The 20,899-nt window shown below is 40.9% G+C and overlaps 1 long non-coding RNA gene across 2 annotated transcripts in view; it reads left to right on the top strand.

Moving 5' to 3' along the window:
* The window catches only part of LOC308499926, a 37,656-nt gene extending 18,306 nt beyond the window's left edge, over positions 1-19,350 (top strand). Inside the window, exons 4-5 of one of the 2 annotated variants that reach the window (XR_013993654.1) lie at positions 13,949-14,044; positions 17,327-19,350. This is a non-coding gene — a long non-coding RNA (uncharacterized lncRNA). Of the gene's footprint in view, positions 1-13,948; positions 14,045-15,848 lie in introns of both variants that reach the window. The other variant, XR_013993655.1, reaches the window with a different exon arrangement.
* The last annotated feature ends 1,549 nt before the right edge of the window (positions 19,351-20,899 follow it).

Here is a 20,899-nt window from a genome sequence, read left to right as displayed (position 1 = left end):
TGCATCTTTTGAAGCAAAAATTACTATAAGAACCAGTCTTCTTTTACTATAAAACAGGATCTAATATAACATAATATAACATAATGTAATATAATATAATACCGGGTCTTATATTAATTTTTCTCCAAAAGACTCTTTAGAGCTGATTGTCCGGCTAGGCCTTATTTTCAGGGAAACACAGTATATCCTGTGTTCACAACCATCGCATTCTCAACAGATGAAAAGTTGTTTTAATAATTTGTTCCTCTAACATCAAGTAAATCTGATTTAGTGCATAGTTTAGAATATGTGTCCTGTTCTGAGAAAAAAAAAGTCAACTTATGAATCGGTAGTGATGAAATTTCTACAGATTAAAAGATCAATAATTTCTAATGTTAATGTTTTTTACTTGGGTATTACTTTTTTAAATTGTCTGACCAAAGTTAATTAGGCTGGGATCCTTTAAAGCCTTTAAAGTAACAAATTTCAGTGATTGACAGAAAAACTGGAGGCAAGGGGTGGGGTGTGGAGGGAGAAGGAGAGGGAGAAAGTGAGGATGAAATTTGTGACACAAGGAATTGGTTTGAAATTCTGTGCCTGTGATTGCCAGAAGCAACAATGAAATAAGATGGATGACTCTAAAATGTATATGGCAGGACTGAGAAAGTGTGGGTTTTGAGTGAAATCACGAACATAAAGTCGAATCCAAGTGTCGTGTCTTAGTGTGGAAGGGCTGCAATGCTATAGTAAGAAATGCCATTTGTTTAGTGAGTAGAGAAATCCACTTTGGAGACCATCAGCTCGGTTCCACACGGATATTAAACATTAGTCTATGTTTTCTACTAGGTGTACTAGGCATTGGTGGTGGCCTACCCAGCATCCAACTCTGCTTTCCCCTTCCCAACAGAACTCTGAGCTTGTTCAGGTATCCCCCAGGCTTCCACAAACCAATGAGACCCAGGGAAACCTGACCAGCCCCACCTCACCTCCCAGGAGTGGGCCTAAGGGTCATCCCATTCCTGCAGACCAGATGTCAGCAAACCTTTTCCTGGAAAGAGCCAGACAGTAAATATTCTAGGCCAGGGGTGTCCAAACTTTTTTCAACGTTTTTCACAAAGGACCATATGCGGTAAAATACACAAACAGCCGGGCCACTCACTCGAGGTAAAGTACGTATTGCCTCACCTGGTTTATTTAAGTAAACTAAATATATTTTTGGAATTTGCTGCGGGCCAATTAAAAATGGACTGCGGGCCACAGTTGGCCCACGGGCCGCCGTTTGGACACCCCTGTTCTAGGCTTTGTGGTCACACAGTCTCTGTGGTCATACAACTAGTCATGTGACCATGAAAGCAGCACAGACAACACATAAATGAATGAGCATGGCTGACTTCCAAGAAAACTCTATTTGTGGACGTTACAATTTTAATTGCATATAATTTTCACATCATGAAATATCATTCTCCTTTTGATTTTTTTTCAACCATTTAAAAACGTACTAACCATTTTTAGCTAGCAGGCTATGCAAAAGCAGACACTGGGTCAAATTTGGCCTGTGGGCTGCAGTCTGCTGACACGTGCTCTAGAGACCAGCATTGTCCAACAGCACTTTCTGGGATAGTGGAAATGTTCTGTAAGTCAGCCATATGTGACGGGTGAGAACTTGAAATGTGTCCAGTGTAACTGAGGAATTGAATTTTTAAGTCTCTTTCATTTTAATTAATTTAAATGTAAACCATCACCTTTGGTGAGTTTAACAAAGAATCCCGCTTCACTTTTTGATGTTTGAGTGCTGACAGCTTTTGGGCCTCACCCCTCTTTCTTCCCCTGGCGCCCCACATCTATGCCAGCAGATAAGAAAGTTTGGGCGCTCCCTGTTTGGGCACCAATGGCAGATTCAAGCCACGCAAGCTGCCAGCCTGTACTCAGGAGCTCCCCCACTGGTCCCACCCCTGGCTACACTACGGATGGAAACCAAAACCACGCCAGCCCCCTTTCCCTGCTTTCTCACGCAGGCAGAACTTGCTTGAGAGGCCTGCCCTGCTTTCCACGGAGACCTCAATCATGTAAGTTATGAAATGTTCATGCCCTCCTGGTGTGTATGTGACATCATTAGTCTCAACAGCCAAACCACATTTTGGGTGACGGTTCCCCTGTCGCTGCAAGTGATCGTGACAGTGAGTCATCACCAGTTGGGGGGACGCAGCTCAGAGAGTATGTGCAGGGATGAGGAGGTGACTCTGTTTGGAGTTGCACTGCTGAGAGCACGATGAGAAGTTGGGGAGGGACATCTAGAAAATTATGTCTTTTTAATTTTTTTAGAGATAATCTTCTGCCTTTGACTCAATGTTAACAGAGAATTCTAATGTAGCTCGATTGCTGCTGGCATCTGTGTTTTACCTGCAAAAGGAACCAGCCTTGGAGAATGAAGTTGATCCTGTGACAGGGTAGTGGGTCCTTACTGACAATATTGAACTCCTGGATCAGCCCCTTCCTGAAGCTGCCACTTCCTCTCAGCATCCAGGGAGGTGAGCCAACATATTTCTGAATCAGATTTCTGTTAATTACAGTCCAAAGTATTTTAACATATATCATTGATTCTCAATATATCATTGAGAAGCATATTTCTGCCTGTAATTTTAAAATCTCTAAAATTGGGATGAGTCTTACAGTCTACAGCATGACATAGTTTATCTGGTAGAATCTTTTTTTTTTGCAGTACACAAAATAATGGTGTTTCTTACAATTGGTGGTGTCTTAGGTCAGATAGAACACTTTAGATTTGGTAAATACTTTAGGCTTTGGGATTTTCTTCCTTCCTTTCTTTTTTGTGTTTATAGTTGTTTAACTTTCTAGGACCAGGTTCCCCACAAATGTGCTTTGTGTGGCGGGTGAGGGGGTGGTCCCTTCAGGGCTGCTCCCTGTCTCCTGTGTCGAAGGGGTCTGCACCAGGCCCAGGGCTGATTTTCAATAGATCACAGTAAAAGAGCTGCTCTAATAACCTTCGAAACCCCCACCCATAAGCAGGTCATGAATGAATGGTTTTAACTTTTTAAGCAAGCTTTTCTTCTAAGGTAATTTTTTTTTCAAATTTTATATCTCCGTCAGTATTATGAAGCAGGATTTTCACGTCAGCATATCTTTGGTGCATGCCTAGCTGAATTTTAGTACTAGAATCCATTTTATTACCTGAAGAATACATTCTGTTTTGTGAACTAAAGGCAATATGCAAAACATAACACAAAATTGGAAAGATCATTTGGGAATATCAACTAAATTAAAAAGTATTGTTAAGAGGCTGACATATTCTAGCAATACTCAGGCATTGAGCAAGCTGGACTTGGATTAAATGAAAAAGAGGATATCTGCTTAATTGTATGCTTGATGCACTCCACTGTCCATGGCTACTGAAGGGCTGCTTAACTATGAATTACACTTCTGTTGTCATTAAATTTTTACCATTTTTTCTGTTTTATTGTAAAAATTCAGCATTAAGCAAGCATGCTATTACAGGTTTTAAGTCAAGAACCAACAAGCATTGCCATTAATTCAAACATACTGAAATCCAAAATAAACACCCACTTTCATGAGCCAAAACTCCCAATTCACATCAACTTCTCTTATTTAAAAAAGAGCCTTTTTGCAAACATTCTCTTTACTCCACCCCCAAATCTCTCTCAAAATTGGAATAAGAAACTGCAGTGAAAATCATTTCAACAAAAAAGGTAAAATACCTAGGAAAGTATGTGACCTATTTGCAGAACTTTGCAAAAGTTTGAGATGTATAAAAGAAGTCTTGAATAAATTGATACAATATTTTCACATTGGAAAAGAGATGCCAATCTTTCACAAAATAATAGATTTATGAAATCCTCATTAAAAATCTAAGATAGATGGGGAGTGTGACAAGGGAATTTTAAAGATAAAGGGCAAAAATAGCCATAAACATATTGAAAGGAAAGACTAATGAAAGAGAACTTGTCATACCAGATAATACAACTTCAATAATTAGAGCAGTGTGCTACTGACAGAAGAATTGGCAGACAGATCCAGATCGATGTCATGGATTTGATAGCCCAGAAATCGACCCTGGTATGTATGTGAACTTAGTATATATTAAAGGTGGCATCACAAATCAGTGAGAAAAAGAATCATTATTGAATAATTGGTGCTGGGACAGATGGTTAACTCTTTGGAAAAACAAAGTTAAATTACCACTCTAAAATAAAGTGCAATGGGTGAACTTTAACCTATTAAAAGCTAGAGGTAAATATAGAATGAGCAGTTCTCTTCAAGCATAAATTAGTGAGAAGAAATCACAAAGGAAAAGTAAATCATGATAGAAAATGAAGCATACATGTCAATATCCTAGCTCGTCTCCTATGCCCATGGAAGTGATAAAAAGAGAGTAGTTTGAAAGAATTAAATCTTCCTGGCTTTTCAGTTTGTTCAGCGTTTTACTTGTTAGGCTGGAGTGGCAACTTCCAAGCTTCTTAGGTAGAACCGTGTCATGCAGGGTCTCAGCTCAAGCTCCCCGCACAAGAACTCAGGATATGGTGAGGCCGAAAAGGAACACCAACAGAGCCATAGATAGGGGAGTCATACCACTCTATTCTCAATGGCGGCTGGTCGAGACACAGGAATTAGGATCCACACAATCTGCAATCCGCCATCCACGATTGCTAACCCCACTTGCTAGCCGTAATCCATTGTCCACTTCTCTGCCAACCAACCCACCAATCTTGCTAGCTGCAATCTGTGCTTGGTAGCTCAGCCACCGCAGTTATATCAGTGGCCAGTGGTTAACTGGTTACAGCTGATGGCCAACTAGTCACAGCTGACGACCATCTACTACCCAAGCCAGCACCTTTCCACGTACGGTCGAGAGCCTGGAAACTGCTCTCTGGGACTCTGTCCTCACAAACTGGAAACCAGAAATCTAAAGATCAAATTTTAAAGCATGGGTTCTTAGCTTGAGTTGAATTAATGGTCTTGTTATTCACCTGATTTACCTTCCAAGACACACTGGCAATAGAGACAGAGTAGCTTTCACTGGAAACTGCTGGACAATGACATTAAGAAAACCAAGGAGCAGGAAAGTGGACAAGAGACCTCAGAGCATACTAGAGAAATGTTATAAAAGCCTCAGAAGAGGTGGCAGTTTTGGCTAGGGAGCCATCTAGCTACATGGTTCTCATGGAAACCAAGTGTACCAGTTGCATGAGAAATAGCTGAAGAGACCAGGAAGAGGGCTGCTTGATCCTGACAGGTAGCTGCTAATTAGCAATCAAAACCTAATTGAGATTAACAGCTGTTTTTCTAGTACAGTTACTAATAGGGAGGCAGAAATGGTATGACGATCATCCAAGCCCTACAAGCTGTGATTTAACATCAGAAAACTATGAGAATAGAGCAATGTGCCAAGCAAGCAGGGAGATGAAAGCGGGCCATGAACACAGAGCCGTGCTGACAGGCCAAAGAGGGCTGGATCCAGAGGACCAATTAGGATGTCTACAGGGGGCTGGAGGCAGATAAAAGGGGCAGCATGCAAACAATAGAGCGTGTATCATTGGCTGGTTTGGCCAAGAGACTGCCTGGTTCTCCTGGAGAGAAGGGCACGTTGGTGCAGCTCTCTTAGCTGTCAACTAGGCCTTCAGGTTAGGCTGGAAATACTTTCAATTGCACTGTCTGAGCACCATCCCAGCACTAGTCCTGCATGTGGGGATATCCATTGTATGGAGGCCCCAGTCACCCCCTGGGGATTAACCTGGTGACATTCCCAATAGGTGAAGCATACTGAATGGTCAATCTCTCTGTCTCTCTTTGAAATCCTCTTAGCGAGTTTTCTTTTTCTGAGGCAATCTCAGTCTGGTGGCTCTGAATGGGCTCCCTTAATGAGGATCACTAGTAGAACTAGGAGCTGCCAGAAGTCTGGCACAGGACCAGGGAGAACCTCAAGCACTGGGCAGAACTCAATCAGCGTGGCTTACAGCTGTTAGACATACTAACATACTAACTACCTTGGCCATTCGAACCTACTGAACACTAATGGGATATGACATAGCACCTACTATGTGTCTGGCACTAATCTGAAGTGCTTGACATACAGTAATCATGTAATCCTCACGATACTCCTGTGATGTACTGCGTACTGCTATCACGCCCACTTTACAGGGGAAAACTGAGGTAGAGAGGTTAAGAAATGTGCCCTGGTTTACACAGCTATAAATGATAGAGGTAAAATTCAAACCTGTGCAGTGCGACTGTGGAGTCTGCACTCATAGCCACTAGCCTACAGGCTGTAGCCCAGAAGTACTTTCTTCATCTAGAACCTTATTAGAAATGCAGCTCAGGCCCTGCCCCAGACCTGCTGAATGAGAACCTGCATTCAAAAATATCCCCAGGTAATTCCTATGCATATAAGGTTTAAGAAACACTGTACTATGCTATATACCTTCATACAGGTATATAAGGATATTACTAGATAATTAACATTATGAACATAAATCACTCCTCAATAACGAAATACCCTGCAGTTAGAATAACACAAAAAAACAAGAGGGAAAAATGTCCTGTATTGAATGCTCTTTTCTATCTTTAGTCATTAGGTCTGTTTTTCCTAACAATTGGTTTGTATACTAAGGCTTGTTTTTCTTCCAACTCTGCCTCAGGCCATTTTCACAGGCTGTAATTCTTTTTGTTTCAGCAATATTGAGTGATAATTGCTTTTTTGGGGGGGGAAACAGGACTTTATTGGGGAATGGGGAACAGTGTGTACTTCCAGGACTTTTTTCCAAGTCAAGTTGTGGTCCTTTCAATCTTAGTTGTGGAGGGTGCCGTTCAGCTTCAAGTTGTTCTTTCAGTCTCAGTTGTGGAGGGTGCAGCTCAGCTCCAGGTCCAGTTGCGTTACTAGTTGCCAGGGGCGCAGCCCACCATCGCTTGTGGGAGTCAAACCGGCAACCTTGTGGTTGAGAGGACGCGCTCCAACCAACTGAGCCCTCTGGGAGGCAGCTCAGCTCAAGGTGCTGTGTTCAATCTTAGTTGCAGGGGGCGGAGCCCACCATCCCTTGCGGGACTCGAGGAATTGAACTGGCAACCTTGTGGTTGAGAGCCCACTGGCCCATGTGGGAATCGAACCGGCAGCCTTCAGAGTTAGGAGCATGGAGCTCCAACCGCCTGAGCCACCGGGCCGCCCCGATAATTGCCTTTTTAATCACCATTTTTTCCTTCTTACTCATGGCAATTATCTAAACTCTGAAGTTCTCCCAGTGAAAGTTGCTTAGTTTGATTCTAGAGCAATCAGATTCAGTTGCATTTCTCTCCCTCTGCTCCTCCTTACATATCCGTCTATGATTATCCTGAAATATTATTTATTAGAAATATACTCAGCAACTGGGTGCTTACTTTGGAGAAATAAAAACTAATGTTGTCACACAAAAATACCATACACAAATATTTATATCAGCTCTGTTAATAATTGCCTAAAACTAGATACAATCCAAATGTCCTCCAATGAGTGAATGGGTAGACAAATGTGGTTCATCCATACAGTGGAATACTACTCGGTAATAAAAAGGAATGAACTACTGAGACTCTTAACAATATGGATGAATCTGGAAAGGCCCGACAAAAAAGACTATATCCTGTATGATTCCATTTATATGAAATTCTAGAAAAGGTAAAGCTATAGTGATAGAAAGCAGATCAGTGGTTGACAGGGATCTGGGGGTGGGGGCAGGCATTGATTGCAAAAGGCACAAGGAAACATTTTGGGCTGATGAAAATGTTCCATATCACGACTGTGGTGGTGGTTACACTACCTGATGCATGTGCCAAAACACACTGAATTGAACATTTAAAATGTGTGACTCTTATTGTTCGTAAACTATACCTTAATAAAGCTACGGAGGTTAATTTTATGTATCAACTTGACTGGCCTCCAGGGTGCCCAGATATTTGGTCAAACATTATTCTGGGTGTGTCTGTGAAGGTGTTTTGGAATGAGATTAACATTTGATTTGGTGACCTGAGTAAAGCACATTACTTTCCCCAGTGTGGGGGGGCCCTCATTCAATCAGTTGAAGGCCTGAATAGGACAAAAAGGCTGAGCCCTGCAAGTGAGAGGGAACTCCTGCTTATTAACTGCCTTGAGCTGGGACATCACTGTTTTGGGGCCTTTGAAGTTGAATTGAAATATTGGCTCTTCATGGGTCTCGAGCCTGCTGGCTTTCAGTGTGGAACGATACCATCCTCTCTCCTGGTTCTCAGGCCTTCGGACTTGGACTTTAACTTAAAAACCATTAGCTCTCCTGAGTCTCCCCCTTGCAAACTGCAGGTCTTGGAACTTCTCAGCCTCCACAAGCATGTGAGCCAATGCCTTATAATAAATACACACACACACACACACACACACACACACACACACACACACACACTCTTTTGCTTCTGTTTCTCTGGAGAACCCTACTAACACAAAAGCTAATCAAAAATAGGAGAATTTGGGATTCTCCTATTATGGACTGATATAATGAAGAAGAGGAAAGGGTGTTAGATCCACCGAAGCAGCCAGTGGTCATCACTGTCATCATAATCATCAGATGATAAAAGAAACAGCCTACAAATACCCAACACTGGTAGAAAGGGAGTTTGTTCTCTGGAACCATCTGACTAAATTCAGTATTTAAAGAAAGCACATCCTAAGCATGTTTTCAGTGTCCTGAGGCTTTAGAATCTGAAATGAGTTTTATATAGATGCCATAAACTTCTTGTAATTAAAGACATGCTAAATGTTATTTGCATTAATTCTGAGAAAATACAAATACATTGTCTAAAGCCATTGAAAATCAGTATCTCTTAAGAACCATTCAGAATAAAACTCCAGACTCGATGGACCCAAGCCCCCATCTCTTTGACTAGTGGAAGATGCTTTTTGGAAAGCCCTCCTCCTAAAATATTTCTGAGCTCCCCAAGGCTATGCCTCTGTGTGTGTGCAAATGGGCCGAGTAGCTGGTCAACCCAAGTCTGGACATTCTAGCCCAGGTTCATATGTTCACAGAGAGGCTACTCTGAGGCTCTTTTCACATGGCCATTGCCTCATTTAGAATTTGGATTTGCCCTACCCCTCTTAATGATACTGGACAAGCATCAAATGTTTTGCAGTCAGAATTTCATTACATCTCATACAAATTGAGAAGGAAAATACTCCTACTTTCCTATCATTTTGGGGTTCCCAAACATGATTGCTTGGGCTCCAAAACATTAGAGCCCTTAGCAAAGTAGCCCTTACAATTCTCAAAGGCTCTTCTCTTCCTGAAGCACAGACCGGCCTGGGATCACTTCCAGTACGAGGAACTGCATGTGCCAGGAACCACGGCTCAGCTCACAATAGGCCCTGCTGTGAAGTCGTGTCTGTACCCACCCTCTCTTTTCCCTAATGATTCTTGTTCATGAAAGGATCCCTATCACCTTCTACTCTGTATAGTTCCCGGTTCACTTTCTATCATGTATCTTTGAATCTTAATTATGGACTTAGTTTAGTCTAAAGTCCAGGAGTCTTCTCAACCTCTGTGCAAATCAGTGGTAATAAATAGATGCCTACAATCTATGTGCCAGAAGCTAAAATTCCCACTCAGCCAGGAACTCCTATTACACAATAAACTTTTCATCAAAAATACAGTTTGCTTTTTATCAGAAAGTATATTATTTGAAGTCTGTGGATTATATTCTACAAGGGAAAAGACAACTGGACAGTCAGGTTCTGAAAGGGCAAGAACCTGAACAGTTGTGGGGCTCCAAAGAGCATAATGATTATACTGTCTCTATAGGATGGCTATGTGGGGATAAATCCATTGCAACCATTTTAAATTAATTTCTTTGTTCTACATTGTGAAATATTTCAAACATAGAGAGCAAGTCTAGGAAATCATGTAATGAACAACCGCATCTATAGACCCAGTGGACTCTCCTAGGCGGTACATTAACTGTGGATGCAAATTCTTTGCAGCTCCTCCCATCAAGAACTTGGTGCTCTGTCTCTTGACTCTGAGCTGGCCCCGTGACTTGTTTAGACAATAGGATGTGGTGGAAGTAACATTATCTGACTTCTAGGCCTCTGGCATCCTTTTGGAATTCTGTCATTTTGTGAACAAAGCCAAGTTAGCCTCCATGAAGATGGGAGAGTTCATGGACAGAGACGTCATAAAGAGAGAGGTGTGGACATCAGGGCTGAGGCCCCATACCTGTACGTGAGGACATTAGGGACCAGATAGCCCAGCTGACAGGCCAACTGACTGAAGGCGTGTGAGTGAGCACAGCGGACATCACGTGGAGTAGAGAAGAGCTGCCTCAGCTGAGCCCACCCAACGCCCACCCACAGAATCATCAGCAATACATAGCTCTGGCTTTAAAACCACTACGCTTTGGGATGGGCAGCTATACAGAAATAGATAACCGAGGCTCCCTGTGGAACCCTCAGACTTATTCTCTATAATCCTCTCTGCCAAAAGGTAAACCCTCTATCATTCCAATGCATGCCTTTAGGATATGACAACGTATTTGCATGTCCTTTAAAAATGTATACTATTTTTATTTACATATTTGCAAAAATACATGGTATTGTTTTAATCATATTATGAATGCTAGTAAACTCTGTATTATTTTATGACTTCTTTTTGTACAAAAATATCATATTGAGATTTACACATGATTTTCTTAGCTTTAGTTCATTCAATTTCATTACTACCGTGTTTCCCCGAAAATAAGACCTAGCAAAAATTACTATAAAACCTGGTCTTATTTTACTATAAGACTGGGAATATAATATAATATAATATAGGGTCTTATATTAATTTTTGCTCCAAAAGATGCATTTAGAGCTGATTGTCTGGCTAGGTCTTATTTTCAGAGAAACAGGGTATGTAGTATTCCATTGTCTAAAGAAACCACAATGTATTATTCCTTTCCTCCCTCTCTCCCTTCCTTCTTTGATGAATATGGTGGTTTGACACTCAACATTTATTTCTCCCTCCTTCTAGCATGCCTGTCTGAAATACAGAGGTGTGAAAGCTAAAAGTCTCATTTCCAAGACTTCCTTGCAGAGAGTGAGTTGGACGGGCCAACCAGGTGCGCTTACACCAGGCCTGGCAGGCAGGCCTGAGGCAAGGGCTGTGGGTGTGCAGTCTCTGCTGGCCAGCACAGCGGTGGACGGCTGTCTGCGGCAGCGATCGGCTGCAGTGCTCAGGACCTGGCAGGTGTGAGACGCAGGGCATGAGGCCTCCTTCCTGCTGGTGCAGAGCATAGGCGGGCAGCAGGGTGCTGGAGGCGGCAGCAGCAGCAGATCCTGCACGGGGCAGGTTCCTGAACCTGCCTGCTTCCTGGTTATGGAACCGGAGCCAGTGGTGACTGATCCTAGAAGAGGATGCAATTCCCTTGGTGACTCTGTACTGAAGTGTGATGTCTCACCTGGACCAAGGGGCTCAGTTTTCAGTCTGGGGCCCTCCAGTCAACAAAGTTGCTTTTGTGGGTCCCTAGGCTTCACTGCTTTGGGTTGGGTTTGGCTGACCGGCTCTGCTGCAAGCTGCGGGTGGGGCAAGGTGGGCTCCCGTCTAGACCGTGTGTGATCATTCATGGGCCCAGGCTGAGAGGGCAGCAGCTACCCAGGGAGAAGCTCGTCATGGCATTGGTAGAAGTGCAAAAGCACTGATTTTTTTTTAATTAAAAAAAATGTTTTTTATTTTGAAACAATCTCAAACATATAAGAAAGATGGAACGACAGGCCTAAAGATGCTTTATTCCTGCACCATTTGAGAGTAAGTTGTGAAACTTACTCTCATCATATCACAATCCCCCAACTTTAATGTGTATTTCTACCAACCAGGACATTCTCCTAGATAGACAGACTACGACTAACAACATCAGGAAATTCACGTTGATTCATTATACCATCCAATCTTCAGACCCCATTCAAGGTTAACCAGTTGTCCCAATAATGTCCTTTATCGCAAACAGATCCAGTTTAGATACACTCCAGTGACGTTTAGTTGTTGCATCTCTTTAGTCTCTTTCAGTCTGGAACAATTTCTCAGTCTTTCCTTAACTTTCAAGACACGTTTGAAGATTATTTGCAGATTGCTATTTGGCAGACTGTCCCTCAATTCGAGTTTGTCCGATGTTTCCTGATGATCAGATTGAAGTTACGCCTTGCTAGCAGGAATATCATAGAAGTGACGCTATGTTCCTCTCATTGCCACCTATCAGGTGGCACGTGATTTCAGTTTGACCTGTAACTAGTGATGTCCACCTGGATGGCTTGATTAAAGTGGGGTCAGTCAGGCTTCACTTTGTAAACTTGTTCTTTGTTCCTTTGCAGTTAATAAGCATTTTGTGGGAGGTACTATCAAACTATGTAAATATCCTATTCCTCATCAAACTTTCTATCAATTTATCTGTCTACCTATTTATTTGTACAGACACATGATCTATTTTGTTTTATGGGCACAACCTGTTCTTAGCCCTATATTCATTTCCACTTGTCACCATTTTGGCCAGTGGAAGCCACAGCAGGTTGGCTCCTGGGTCCTTTGGACATATCCTCCATGAGCACTTTCGCTTTCTGGCACAACAGTTGCTTTTTCATCGTGTACTTCCCTGCCCCCAGCCCTGGAATCAGCCATGTCTCCTGGTTTCTTTCAGTAAAGAGCGCGATTTAAAAGCCAAGTTTGTACGACGTGTGTTCATCACTATTGAAAGTTTGCTATTTCCAGGCCTTATCAACCTCCTCACTATTGAGGAGCTAGGGAAGTGTGTGTGTGTGTGTGTGTGTGTGTGTGTGTGTGTGTGTGTGTGTGTGTAGTAACACACACTTATATCTATGTTTGTTTTTACATATATATATAATTTCGTATGTTGAAATTCATGAGCTCATACTGACTAATATCATCAATTCTAATCCAAAATCACAGAGTTCATTCTACTTTCTCCCTTTTCATATTTGTAACTTCCATCTCCAGCATGGAGCAATTCAGCTCTCTCACCCTTCATATATTTACTTATTTGAACAGTCCTTCTGTATGTAAGAAATCTCCCATGCCATCACGGTCCCATGTTATCACCTATGCCCTCCTCACCTTGCTCAGCTCTGAAAACCCTGCTAGGCTCCCACTAGCACCTGAAACCGGTCCTGTCACCCCACCCAGGCCCCAGCCCTCATGCTGAGGGCCCTCCCCTGCAGAGATGGTCTCCTCGCCTGCTTTGGCTCCCCACCCTGCTAAACCTCTAACTCCCCGAGCCGGTGCCCTCCCCCTGCCCTCCTCCTCATCCTGCTGCAGGCTGCCTAGTCCTCACTCCCCTCATCCTGCTCACACTCTGAGTGATGGGGAAGGGGATGGGGAAAGAAAGGGTGAAGGGAGGGAAAGGAGAAAGGGAGGAAGAGAAAAGGAACTGTGTTTTTAATCACACTCCCTTCTCTCTCATTGGAAACTTGAATGATCTATTCCTTCTCTTGGCTGTGGATCTGTGTTCTAGCCCTCTCTTACTGCATTCTCCGTTCAGGTTACTCCTGTCCTAAAACCATTTCCTTCAAATTTGTTTTTTACCTAGAGCTCCCATTCCAGATCCATTTCACTGCCAAAATTCTCCAGAAGGGCCTCTCTGGTCACCTCCACTGCAATCTGGCTTCCACCTCTGACTCCTACTGAACCTGCTAATTAACACCCCCAGAAGTTTCCGGGTAGGATTTTCCCTCCTCTGTCTGATATTGTAGACTGTCTGCTTTGTTTCCTGGGATAGCACTCCCTGTGGTTCTCACCCTGTCAGTGCCCCTCCCTCCTTCCCTGTCTCTTCTGCTGGCAGCTCATCCTCTGCTCCCAGGGGTGAGTGTTCCCCAGGGATCCGTCCCTGGGCTTCTTCTCTTTCTAATCTACATTTGCTCCCTGTGAAATTTTACTTTGTCAGTTCCTTCTCTCATTTCTAGGTCGATGACTCCTGAATTGACACAGCAAGTCTGACCTCTCTCCTGAGCTGTAGAATATTTCCCCATCGTCGCCATGAGATATTTCTGTCTCTTCAGGTACCTCAAGTTCCAAAATTTATTCAGTGCCTCAAATTACCAGGCTTGTGCTAGGTAGTATCAATACATAGATTAATAAAGCATAGTTTGTGTAAAGAAGAGGTTGTATCCAAGGTGGAAACTACAGTAATCTTTAATACCTTCTCTCCCTAACTGCCAGTCTCTAACCCTTCTTTCCTATCTCTGTAATACTTAGCTTTCTAAGGCGCAATTCTGACCATACTCTTACCCAGAAGCTTCCGATGTCTTCCCATTGTTCACGGTAAAAACTTGCAGCAATTCCAACACGGTTACCTCATGCCACTCCGTGCCCTTCCTCTTTCCAGCCAAACAAGATGTTTAGTTTATGCCTCTGTGCCATTGTTCATGCTATTTCCTCACAGAAGAATGCTCCTCTTCTCCTTCCCACTTATTGAAATCTTATTCTTTTTTAAAGGCTAAACTCCTGTGCCACCTCAACTCTTTCTTTTCTGCCTCTAACAGAATGATACCTGAGATCGCCTCGCTTTTTGAATTTTGTCTATATTCCTGTTATGGCAAATATCCTAACTTACTTTTAATTGTGGTTAGCAGCACCTACATGTCTCTGAGCAATGAGGAAGCAGAGACCGGGTCTTATTCCAGTTAGTTCCCTCGAGGGCAGTTATTCCCAAACATATTTGGTTCACAGTACCCTTAATGTGTTGAGATTTTTCATTGCTCCCATAGGCCAAAAGAAATAATAGTTCCATTTGTTAAATAGACCTTCAAAACAATAAAGATTTATGTCCTAACAAGTCAGTAGCCTTTTGAAAAAAAAATACATATAAAATGAAGGGAAAATCATATTTTTATTTCATTCTTAAATAAACAGTACTTGCTTACTAATGCAATGTGTGCTTGCTGGGCTTTGCACACCTTCCTAAATCTTAGAATCCAATTGCAAGTCACCACTGTCATTTCCTGCTCCACACTGATTTTCATGCAGTACTTGCTTTCTATCACAGCACCTGTCCGAACCCAGCTTCAAAAGCTACGACGTCACTGAAAGGCATGTAGTGTAATCTAACATTGAAACTGGGCACCAGGGCCAGTCAGAATGTTTACTACACAGGTAACTCTGGCAGACTGAATGAGGTTCTATTTTATGTGTGGATCATTATGTATAGATTTACCTCACATCTCAGGCTCACAACGAGCTTTTATAAAGAATGCAAATTTTTTTAAAGAATACTCCTACGTAGGGTTAGGAGACTTATATCATAATGTCAAAGTTAACCAAGCACCAAATAACAAGGGAGTGAAAAATCCTTAAGAACTGTATTTATATTCATTTAGCAATTGCAAATAAAAGCTTTGTTTGAATTGCAACTTTCAGGAGTGTAATGGGTAGCAGAGGATGTTAACCTGAAGTCCATCTATGCAACATTCTTTGTTTATTTGAAGTTGTACGTTCTCCTGACGACAGTGTATTAAGTTTTCAACAGATCCTAAAGCGATCTGTGACCAAAACAGTAAAATTTTATCTATAACATTAAACAAAACAATTTTAAAGTCAGCCAGGACACATTACTACTAACCTCAATGATGATATATTGCCAAGATTGATCTTGTTGATACAAAACAGTTTTAATTTTTCCCAGCATTGACCATTTATCAATGTCAGAATGAAACAAAGAAAATTCACTTTCTTATTTTATTATTCTTTCATTTATTTCTCTCGCTTTGTAAAGATGACTCTCCTCACTAGAAATAACTTAGAATTTTGTTGTCACTTTCAAAATGAAAAAAAATAAATGTTTTTTTGTCTTCTTTTGTTTTGTAGGAGATCTTAATTTTCCTCATGGACTAAACAAAAATTTCACTTGCAAAATAATATTTTCCAAAATACATATCCTTATGTAATTTGTGACCTCCATATGGGATCCTGGTTAAATTGATGGCATTTAATATTCTCTCTTGCTTGGGTGGATCTTCTAAGAGATTGAAAACCTTAATATGAAAAACAAGTCAAATGCTGAAGCTGTTAGTACATGATCTCAAACCCCTGGATTAAAAACAAAGCAAAACAAACAAGCAAACAACACCCTTGTAATTTATTGGGTTGTTACAAAATATTGCAGTGTTTGGCATCGTGTAGACCTAATAGCTAAATAATTGCTTCAATGAATTTAATAATAGCAATAACATTCTTGTCTTTCTACCCAGCTCTGCTCATGTCCCAAATCCTCACCATCTCTGGCGTCTCCAGCTCAGAGTAAAATTTCCTTTCATTAAATTACTATAAATTTCTAATTGTTAGCAGATACTGTCAAGGCCTCATCTTTTCCTCTGCCTTTCCCCAATTCCACATACTATTTTTAAAGAAACTACCTTATTCTAAGCCTTGGATTTAGGTTTATCCTTTATCTTCCTCATACCAATACTCCATATATATTCGGTAGTCGAAACCTTGTTTGGACCAGAAACTTCTAGAGAACAAAGAGCTTACTTTTGTTACATATTTGAAAAATTACCTCTTTTCCCCATCCTACTGTCTGTTCTAGTTCAACTTCTTATTTTCTATTGTGTATAGAGTTGTAATAGAACCTCCTGAGCAATCTTTCTATCTGTTTTCTGCCTGCTCCACTCCGCCTGACAAACTTTCTATTTTATTCTTCACATTAGATAGCTCAATTAGTTTGTTCTGTTTGTTAAAATCCCATTGGGGCCCCCCACTGCCTAAGAAGGCCTTTATGACATGCCGCAACTCACCATACAGCTTCATCCTCTCCCAAACCCCTACCACTCACAAAAATTATGTTATCTGTCACTGAACCTAAATTCCTAATTTTCTTAGTATGTTCTCCACTTCTAAACTTTCATAACACTGTGCATACTAAATATTATCATTCTTTATATAGCTGTCTTACCATTTTACTCCCTTGTAAGGTTTTTCCGTACAGTAACATTCATTCATTCATTCACTCATTCATTCATTCATTCATTCACTCACTTTCTCACTCATTCATAATGTACTGTTTACCTGCTAATTATCAAGCATTTTATAGGAGCAGGGGTTCAAAGATAAACAGAACAGGCCTACCTACACCCTGTACATAGTCAGTGCTCAAAAGTATTTGCTGAATTAAGTTTTTAATGGTTTTCAATCAGGTATATGTAAAGGAAAAAATTTATTAAGCTGAATTGTACCCTACTTTTGAATTCTTTAGTGTTTATTTTAACTATGCTAGTCTTATCTGTCCAAACAGACAGAGATCCTGTCTTATTAATTCTTTGTATTCCCCATATCATACTCTACAGGTACACTTGCAATGGATTTTCAGCAAATTCATTTTGGTTGAATGACTGGATGCTTCATTTTCATATAATGTAACGTGAGCCCACCGTGTATAATCAGTAAGAGTCATTGGTTGGGCAAAGGCGGTAGAACTAGAGTTGATCGTGCATGCCTACGCAGGCAGAGCTTTGGCTGGCATCTAATTTTCACTTCCGCAGTGGGATTTTTCTGAAGCCAAAACAGTATTAAAGTGAGTTAACCTGTCACTTAATCCTTTAAGTAACTCAAATGTTTGTTTAGTTCGCATTTTCTTATCAAGACATCCAAATGTTGGACAAAGATAGATATAAATGTCAAAAATCATTCCAAAAATACTGTGTAGACATGTTGAAAAATTTTTAGTATTAACTTAGCGTTTTTCATAAGATTTCATTACATGATTGTAGATAGAGATGAGTAGATACAAAGATTTAAAATTGAGATTATATATTCAATTCAACAATTGTTAGTGAGTAGCTAATACATAAAAATGCTAAACTCAGTTGGAAAATACTGCCCTCATGAAGCTCACATATGAATGTACCAATCAGGTAGTTTGCTCTTGTGTATTATTGTGAGTATATTTAGGGAAATGTAAAATGTATATATTAGGGAAATGTAAAATTCAACTGATTGAAAAACCAAAGAAACCGCACATTTTTTATGACGCTAACTAATCTCTTTCTACCCCAAATGAAATGATGCCTGTAAAACACTTAACAGAGTGAGTGACAGATAGTAGGGGCTCAGTCAACATTAGTTACCTTTTTCCTAATAGTTGAGAATAGAATTAAGCAACTATTTATAATGGAGTGGAGTGAATGGGAAATTCTTACTAGAAACTTTCATTCAGCCAGAAGGACCCAAATTGTTATTGTGCTTACATTGAATTTATCAGATAACTGTTTAATTTATGACTTTATTACCCCTATATGAACACAGAGCTAACTGTATAATGTGAAAGAAATAAAATGAAAGAGAAACAAAGAAAACCTTAAAATGTAAAATGTTGAAACGACGTGAAAAATGTGAGGCACCTAAAACAGGAAAGATAAGGCTGAAAGCAAAAACAAAACATGTATTATAGATGACCTGCTTCTGAGGATAATCTAAAGCTTCAACCGTAATGCTAGACACAGTGGATTCACAATAAATACAGAGAGACTTATTGATAGCGTATTACCAGAAACTGACTAGAGTGCCTAATGAACATGTAATTTGTAATTATAAGGAAATAAGACTGTGTGAAAATTCTAGAAGAAAGTAGGATTGCCAAACATCCTCCAAGATGTCTTGGCCTTTGTCCGACAATCCATGGGAAATCTTCCATTCTTTCTGAGAGTCTGGCTTAAGGGAGTAGGACCACAAGCAGGGGCCTGCAAAGGCTGGAAACTTGGCCTCAAGATGTGGCGTTCCAGGAGCTTCCCCGCCCTGCCGGGAAATTGCCCAGCTGGATGGGAACGGAATTGCCCTGCTGGTCCTCAGAGAGGAAGGACAGTGATGCCAGCGAGAATTGCTTCTTCCACTGGCATCTCCACCTGGTCAAATAGCCAAATGGTTATAAAGGAGAACCTTGGTTAACATCAGTGGGGAGGATGGAATTATGCTCAATCAGCAGGGTGACCTCAAAATGATGAGAACACATCATACCAGACATACTCAATTGCTATTTGTATTAACATTACAAAAACACGGCTGGTTGTTGGTAAAACTGTAGTTGTCGCATGTTTAGATTTATTGTAGTAATAAAGAATTGGCTCTGCAGTCTCATGACATTTTACTGGCAAATGCTGCTCAAACTGGTTTGGACCTGATTGTTATCATTGTGTAGACTGAAAACTGGCTGGAAGGTATTAAAACAGAGCTTCCTGATCCCATGGAAATCAATCTGGTCAGAGAATGGCCAAGTAAGTTGCCTTGGGGTATACATTAGGCATCCACGAGGTTTCCCTTCCAAATGTACAACCTCTGAGGCAAATTTCATAATAAACTGCAGCATGGGCTCCTCCACTAGTTCTGGCCAAGTCACTTAGACAATTCACTGCCTGGTCCATCCACTTTGGTTTCAACCAAAACACTTCTAGAAGCAGGCACCATTTCTGGTTTTCCTTCATGTAGTGTACACACTGGGCTCTAGCAGCAAGGTCTGGGAAGAATGAGATAGTTATTCTTAATTATTATCCATAATTATTATCTGCCAGGCCCTATGCTAAGGATTTTTATACATTATCTCATTATGTTATCTCAACAACTCTATGTGCTAGGTGTTACTACTTTATCATTTTGTAGATGAGGAAACAGGTTCAGAGAGGGTCAGGAATTTGCCCCAGCTCATGGCAGAGCCAGCTGGTCTTATTCCAGAGCCTAAATTGTCCCTCAACTCTATGCTTTGCTGCCTCTACATGATGGGGCAACGAATCTAGGTGTTCTCTAAGTTCTAAATGGAAAAAGTGGGGTAATTGTCATTCTCATCCCTCTGAAGAACTCAGAAGGTGAGGGTGCCTACAGGTAGGGGAGATGTTGCTGCTGAGTTGGGAATGGGCTTGGTCTACTGGTAACTGAGACTACCAGGAGTCTGAAACAGGTAAAGTGTCATTTACTTCTCTCCTATCTATTTTCTGTCGTTTTAATGAACTTGAATTTTTTTGAACAGTTTTAGATTAATTGACAAAGTGTGAAAATTGTAGAGTTCCCATGTGCAAGCCCATAGTTAGCTTCACCTATTATTGTTGTTTCTTTTTTATATTTTCATTTGTTTTATGAGTTTTAACTCATTATTATTTATTAAGTTTATTGGGGTAATATTGGTTAATAACAGTATATAAATTTCAAGTGTACATCTGTATAACACAACATCTGTATACACCATATGTCCTCACCACGCAAAGTCTATATTTGAACCCTTTTATTCTCTTCATCCTTCCCCAACCCCCCTTCTCCTCTGGTAACCACCATTCTGTTGTCTGTATCTTTGAGTTTGGTTGTTTTGTTTTCTGTTATTAACATCTTATATTACTATGGCACATTTATCACAATTGATGAACTAATACTGACACATTTTTATTAATTAAGTGTATTCAGATTTCCTCAGTTTTTACATAACCTTTTTTTTTTTTTCCTGTTCCAAGGTCCCATCCAGGACACCACATAATTATTTAGTTGTTATGTCTCCTTAGGCTCCTCTTGGCTGTGACAGTTTCTCAGACTTTCTTGTTTTTTGATGATCTTGACAGATTTGAGGATTACTGGGCAGGTATTTTGTAGAATGTCCCTCTGGACACTCTGGTTTTATCTGACAGTTTTCTCATGATTAGACGAGAGTTATGAGTTTTGGGAAGAAGATCCCAGAGAAAGTCCCATTCTCATCATATTATATCAATGGTACATACTATTTAACATGTGAACTTGATCACTTGTAAGTGAACACTGTTGAGGTTGACCTTGATCGCCTGGCTGAGACAGTGTTTGTCAGGTTTCTCTACTATCAAGTCACTCTTCCCCCCTTCACATACTATATGCTTCAGAAGGAAGTCACCAGGCACAGCCCACACTAAGGG

The sequence above is a fragment of the Rhinolophus hipposideros genome, assembly GCF_964194185.1.
Source record: "Rhinolophus hipposideros genome assembly, chromosome: 7".
Classification (NCBI taxonomy): Eukaryota; Metazoa; Chordata; class Mammalia; order Chiroptera; family Rhinolophidae; genus Rhinolophus; species Rhinolophus hipposideros.
Note: the sequence above shows the minus strand (reverse complement) of the source record. Positions and strands in the feature narration are given on the sequence as shown.